This window comes from Lichenostomus cassidix, chromosome 12 (genome assembly GCF_008360975.1).
Source record: "Lichenostomus cassidix isolate B80296 chromosome 12, HeHo_3.0, whole genome shotgun sequence".
Taxonomy (NCBI): domain Eukaryota; kingdom Metazoa; phylum Chordata; class Aves; order Passeriformes; family Meliphagidae; genus Lichenostomus; species Lichenostomus cassidix.
In genome coordinates this window covers 6,207,955-6,214,837 of record NC_139493.1, presented here as the reverse complement: position 1 = coordinate 6,214,837, position 6,883 = coordinate 6,207,955, and the positions used below count along the sequence as shown (strand labels likewise).

At 41.5% G+C, this 6,883-nt stretch overlaps 1 long non-coding RNA gene across 1 annotated transcript; it reads right to left on the bottom strand.

Moving 5' to 3' along the window:
* Window positions 1-228: 228 nt before the first annotated feature.
* LOC146431577 (uncharacterized) lies at window positions 229-5,987 on the bottom strand. Its single transcript, XR_014854701.1, has 3 exons — window positions 5,665-5,987; window positions 1,535-1,700; window positions 229-521 (listed from the first exon to the last, which is right to left on the bottom strand). It is a non-coding gene; the product is annotated as an uncharacterized LOC146431577 (long non-coding RNA).
* Between the last annotated feature and the right edge of the window lie 896 nt (window positions 5,988-6,883).

Here is a 6,883-nt window from a genome sequence, read left to right as displayed (position 1 = left end):
TTGACAAATGTATTTTACTGACTTGCCTGCTTATTTATTTACTGAAAAAAAAAAATTTCTGGGAAAATTATGGCATTTTAACCAGGTCTCTTTTCTACAAGAGACAGAGAAAAATTTTAGAGAGGGAAAAAAAAATCCAAAACCCCTCTCTCAAATCAAAACAGCAGAGATTTGCCCTTGGATAAGCACACAGGGTCTGTATTAGCCACGTCACTTAGTGCATGATTAGTGAGCTGTTAAATATTACAGCAACAAGACAACTGCAACAGCATTTGCAGAGCAAACAAGAATCAAGGTTTTTTCCTAATACAGACCTAAATTATACTAGTGGCTCTAGAAAGAGAGCTCTCACCACCATCCCAGATGGCTCAACATGGACATCACTGATGAGCCCATTGATGCACCAAGTAATTCTTCACAGGAGGCTCTGGGTAAACAGCAGACAATAGTCTGCTCGTGTTCAGGTCTCTCACATGGAATGGTTTTCACCCAGAACAGCTTCCAGACATTGCTTTTGCTGACTGAAAGGGAAATAACTCCTAAAACATTCGCACCAGTGCTCCTGTTTGGTTTGTCTCGAGCGCAAGAGAAACTGCAACACAAACCCATCTTCAGCTGGGGAAAATGGATATGGCTCCAGTGACCTGCCCTGTGCTTAAACCCTCTTACACCCACTGAGCCTGGATCCTACATATTTTCCATTATGTTACAGCAACTGATAGAACTTCCATTCCCCTTTATAGTGTCTGTGCATATCTGATTAATTCTTTCTTGCAGGAAGTCCAGCAGCCATAGACTACCATTTTATTAGGTAGAGTATAGCCAGATGATTTCAATAAAGCACTTTAAAAAAAAAAGAGACTAGTTTCCTGGTATTACAATAAAAAACCTACTTGAAGGGAATAATTTCAGATGATAAATCTGCTGCCATTCACCAACACTTGCACAGCTGATTAGAAACAGTTCATTGTCCCAAGCATGTCCCCTCCAACTCCCCACTGGGAACACTCCCAGCAGTACAGATATAAAACATATTCTCCCACACAGGGATACTCATATTGGTGATAAATTGGTAACATTTAACAGCTATTGTGCTACATTTCTTGACAGATTGCACACATTTTTATACACATTTTTGTAATATTTAGATCCAAATACATTGGACATTCTCCTACCATCTTGAACTTCAGATAAAAGGTCTGAAGAAAGTAGGACAAACCACTGTCAATATCAAGCCCATCAAAAGCTGAAGGAGTGCACTGAGGACAATTGCAGGAGCGTTATGCTGATGAAATATAACTGTCATATGTTAACTCACTGATAATCCAATAATCTGTAACTCTTTAAAGAGCACCCAGATATCACAACTTATTGGCTACAAGAAGCTGACTACAATAAGTTGGCAGTCTGCAATAAATGCATCTCTCTTTTGGCAGGTGCCTAAATGTTGACTGCTGGCCCCAAATCTTTTTTTAGTGCAGTGACCACAGCTGAAAATCAGAATCCCAAGTACAGCACCAATTTTCTGCTGCACCTTGGAATGCACTGCTTTAATTAACAATGGACTTAGAGTATTGTGTTTGTGTAGGTTGCTGCTCCAGGCCATCCCTGTAGCGTTGGATGTTTGTGGTCTCCTCAACTTCCTGCCGCTCCGTCACTTCTCGCTTGGTGCCTGCCATGAGATATGTCAGCTACAACATCTGTGCATGGAACATCAAAGATCCACTGTAGTTTACATTCTGGTGAGATGATGTAAAAGCAAGTTGTTTGGGTCTTTTTCAAATTTATTTTTCCTCCTTTCTTTAGAAGAGGACATGCCACGGATGAGTCTCAGCTCAGTGCTGGAGTAGCACAGTGAAGGGAGATGGTTGTCTACGAAGGTTGTTGCACGTTCTCTCCATGGGGGGGAAGGAAAAAATATCTTAAAAATTTCCTATCCTCAAGTGTAGAGGGTCTTCCCAGGAGGAGATTAGTCTATGCAAACTCAGAAATCAAAATTAGCCTACAAATGGCACGTTTTTCTTCCTGCCGCTTTCATGGCTTTGGATGACACAAGTTCCCAGAGCAGCTGTACATCCCATCCCTGGAAGTGCCCAAGGCCAAGCTGTACAGGGCTTTAAGAGACCTGGTCCAGTGGAAGGTATCCCTGTCCGCTGCAAGGGAGTTGAAACTAGACTATTTTTAGGGCCTCTTCCAACCCAACAACATAATATTTTTGTTCTGTCCTTAATTAGACATTGAAATATTTCAATGAAACTGGATGCAACTCCCATGCTTTAATGCCACACTGTCAGAATGAGGACAGGAGCATTTCTCCACCTTCTGTATTGGGAGAATAATTATACTGAATCCACAGATGCTCAGATTTCAAACCTTAAAAGAAAGCTCACCTTGAAGCTGCCTGTTTTCAGTCTCTCTCCAGAAGTTATTACCAATACAAGGTTCTTCAGGATATTAATTATCAGTAAGAAGAAAAATGAACAGAATTGAGCCACTTAAGGCTTTAACACACAACCTCCACACAGTGGTTTGGGGGAGCAGGAAAGCTCCTGCTGCACACAGAGCTGCTGTGGGCAGCCCTAGATCTCCTGCAGAACAAGCAGTGTGAGTTCTGCCAGCAGCCTTATACAGGTACAGATACTCCCAAACACACCAGTAATGTCTATCCTCAGGAAAATGAGCCTGGATTAAGAGAGCTCTGCATTTCTCCCTTCATCCATAGCCACACACACATAGCAAAAATGCTGGTGTCAGGTCAGGGGGCATGAGGGCAACTTCTGGCTATTTTCATCTCACCAGGTACTGTAAATAAGAATTGCAATTGCTCGGCTGTTCAGGGCCAATATCCATTTGGACAAAGCCCTTATGGCTTTTTGGTGTGCTTTGGCTGTTTTTTGTTTGGGTTTTTCAGATGAAGCTATGACCCTAATGTCTAGTTTTCCTCTTCAAGGAAAATTTTTAAATGAAAATCGTGTATTTCTTCCTTGTGTATGTGTATATATATACATACACATATATATATATGTATGTATATATATACACACACATGTACACCCATGCATTTATTTCTGTGGCAAATTACAACCATTTTGCTTCTGAAATGCTCTTTTGAAACATAGCAGGAAAAAGCCGCTGATTCAATAGAGAATATTGACTTTTTTTCCTACTGGCCTGGATATCTGCCCGAACAAAGAGCTGGTTAAAGACAAAATACAAAGAACCCTTTTGTGTGGGGCTAAGTTCACCTGGGAGAAGTATTAATGAAGTCCCAAGGGGGTGGGGACTCAAACTCCCCTGCTTTCAATGATAAAAGAAGACAGGCTCAGAACACCAAATACCCTGCCTTCCTCACCCCTTTCTCTTTAAACCACGAGAAGGAGTGCCAACGTAATTGAGAATTAAGGACCTTTCTGCTATTAATCTATAGGGTCTGTGAAGAAAGCAGGTAGAATTTCAGGTGGCACACCAGCTGCTGCATGGCAGCTGAGAATCTAAACCAAAGATTTTAAGTAGGTCAACACTAGAGGACTGTTAACTCTCACTAAAAGACTTTCAAAAAAGTCAATACCATAAGCAATAATTACATGTGATAGCTGTACAAATGTCTGAACTTGAAATACGGATGTTTAGTGTGTATTAAGACATTTGTTCAATTTTATTTCTACTGCAGAAGACAAGAAACAAGACCATTCCTCTGCCAGGAGATTTATGTCCACTCTAGTGAAATACTGTCCCTGGCATTACTGTGTAAATTATAACACTCCTAATTGATAATTATTCACCAGCTGAGCTGGGGAACATTCTTCTCTCACCTCACATATTTCCAGCCTAAAGTTAGAATAGTCAAATATCTTTATTTGGTTTTGTTCATTTTTAACTTTTCTTTGACTCCTGCTGAGCCCAGTGCCTCAACTGTCACACCACAAGCTCCTGACCTGAGCTGTGCATTACACAACCTATACTTGATTTCAGCACTTCTCACCCATTGAAAAATTAGACAGTGGATTGCACACTCTTGAGAGAGCTTAAAAGGATGGAAATGCATGACCAAGGGGCAACTGACACAATACAAGTGGCACTTCCAGGGTCAGCTTTGTGCCTGGGCAGAGCAGACAGCTGCAGGAGGAGGAGAGCAGCACAGGCAAGAGCATCCCCCAAGGGATGGACCTGTCTGTCCCCCTTGCCAATGCCACAGCCTTGGTGGGTAAGGTGTTCAGCTGCTTCCCTTCCCACAGGATGAACAAATCACTTCAGAAGAGAAGGAAAAGGCTATCCCTCCACACACACCATTGCCACCCAGTAATTGCAGGAGAGGAGAGCCCAAGTTGGCAGGGTAATAACTTCTTCCTCAGGACTAAGGAATTGTGTGATTCCTGAAATACCTTCACACATTTTTGGGACAGCTGTGCTGCCTGTTGTGGTACAAACATAGCCCTGCTATCCTGTGCTCAAGGGCCTTTTGTGGCAAAGTTCTGCTGCTTCTCTAGTGGAACCATCAAAACATCTCCCTGCAGCACTTTTCCTGTGCAAAGCACAAAAACATCCACACAAGGTATTGGGATTCAATTGCTTTTGCAATAGTCACATTTTTAACGAGTAGGGCATATTTCCAGAACATCTGATTTATTTTGAAGTCCACCTCTGGAAACTGTCCCACAAACCTCTTTCTCCATTTCCTGTGCACACAGTACCATCAGCACAGCCTGCTCAGGAGGGCTGTGAAACAGCCCTGGGTTTGTGAATCGTGGCTACCACCAAAGTTATACACGTGGCCATCTCTGCTGAGCACAGGCTGCTGACACAACTGCACACCTCTCTCTTCTGAGGGCTAAAAATCACAACTGAATGCTATTAAGAGCACACATTTTGAATGAATAGCTCAGAGCTAGGAACAATTAAGACAGGCTGCCAAAGCAGAAAGATTTACAGCCTTCAGGAAACCACTATTTTGAAGGAGTCATTCTTCAGACTTGCATTAAAAAATAAAGTAAAATCGTTTTGATGAGCCCATTTCCTTTTCCCCTTTCATACATCCCCAACATACACATAGTTCCTAGGTTTTCTACTACATTATTTAAAAAAAAAAATTAGAAATACTGAGAGCATACCAGCACTTGACATTGATGCACTGTCATTTCAAATAATGCTCATCATCCAAGAGAAATACTACAACAATCACCCTGTAATATGCTTTTAAGCAAGGGTCTCATAGAACAAATGTTGTAGAGTCATTTTGGGCTGGATTTGAAAGATCTCATAACTGGTCAAATACTTTTGCTCTGGCTAGCTTAGTTCTCTCTGATAGTAGAACTAAATCAAAATGAATCTGGTTAGTGTTCTTAGGTAAATTATTCTGTCATCTGAAAAACAAGTCTCTGTAGACATAATTGAAGTTTACTACTTTATGAAACTTGATAGAGGGTGTAATGACTCTGTTCTAGCTGCACTTAACAGGCAGTCTGTTAGGGTAAGTCAATATAACATTAAACAGGATATATTATACTGCCTTTGTTATGAAAAGCCAAAGCCAAAAAGGCAGAAACACAATTTTTCAGATAGCATAGCCCAAGACTTTCTGCAAAGACTCCTTAGAAAAGCAAAATAAGGCTGAGTATTCCAATTCCACCACCACTTTAGGTTAAAATATACACACCAATTCATTACCTGGGATAAGCACACATATGCAGAGTCTTCTGTCTTCGTGCAAAAACAAGGCATGAGGCAGCCTAGGTGCTGAACTTCCTCCTGGGAATTTAGGAATACTCCTTTCACCCCAGCCTCATGTACCACAGTGCACCATCCAACCAAAAGGAGTCACCACACCTATCAGCTAGTTTCCTTAACCTCTCCTCTCAGAGGAAACAGCTGGACCCATGTTATCACTGAGTGAAAGCACCTGCATCTGCCTTTCAGTCTTGCTTGGTATAGGTGGTTGGCAAGGGCACTGAGAGGCTGCAGGTGAGTGGCATTTTGTCCTGGCCCTGCTGCTCCTCCCCAGCACTTCCCTATCAGGAGGGGCAGTGCCAGTTTTAGTGTAGTTTTAATGGGTCAGCCTATATAAAAATATTTATAAATAAATAAAAATATATTAAAGGCCTGAATCTCGAGTGACTGTAAGCAATGCTTCAGCCTGTGCAAGGTACAAAAGCACAGCAGTGAGCTCAAACACAATATGGTGTCACATTGCCTGGAATGTTTAAGTGAATAATCATCACCTTACTTGCCAGCCATAATGCTATTTATAATCCTTAAGGATCACACCTGTGTATGAGTGCATATGTAGATAAACCACATAAATTCATTCCCTCTTTGGCCAGACTGGAGACATCCTCTGTACATCCTGAGTTTAATAGGAATCTTGCTTATTTCATGTAACAAGGTTTGTCTCATGACCACTTTATTAAAATTTCAGTGCCTAACTCTTAAAATGATAAAGCATCAGCACAAGCTTAGCTTTCTTGGTTTAACCTGAAGACTGATGGATATTCTCCCAACGCTTGCTGAAAGATTTTATTTTATTAGGTCACATTACAGAACTGTCTTCCTGAAGAATGAAAGAAATTCATCTCCTTGGTGATAGCATGCTTGACTGACATGATGCACTCACCAACATCTTGTAGACAGCTGTGAACATTTGCAGTGATGCCAATTAATCTACGATAGCATCAATGGAGACAGAGAAACAAAGAAGCCGACACAAAAAGCTCTATTGAATAACATAATAAATGAGTGATGCAGGTGTTCTGTGACTGGGTTTAATCTTTTCAGCCTTGCAGAAAGTTAACACTCAAGTCAGCCTTGGTCAAGGTGTTTCCCAGTCACTCTCTCTTGGCTGCTTCCTCTCCAATGGCACCACACAGACCATGCTCTGGGTTCCACTCTT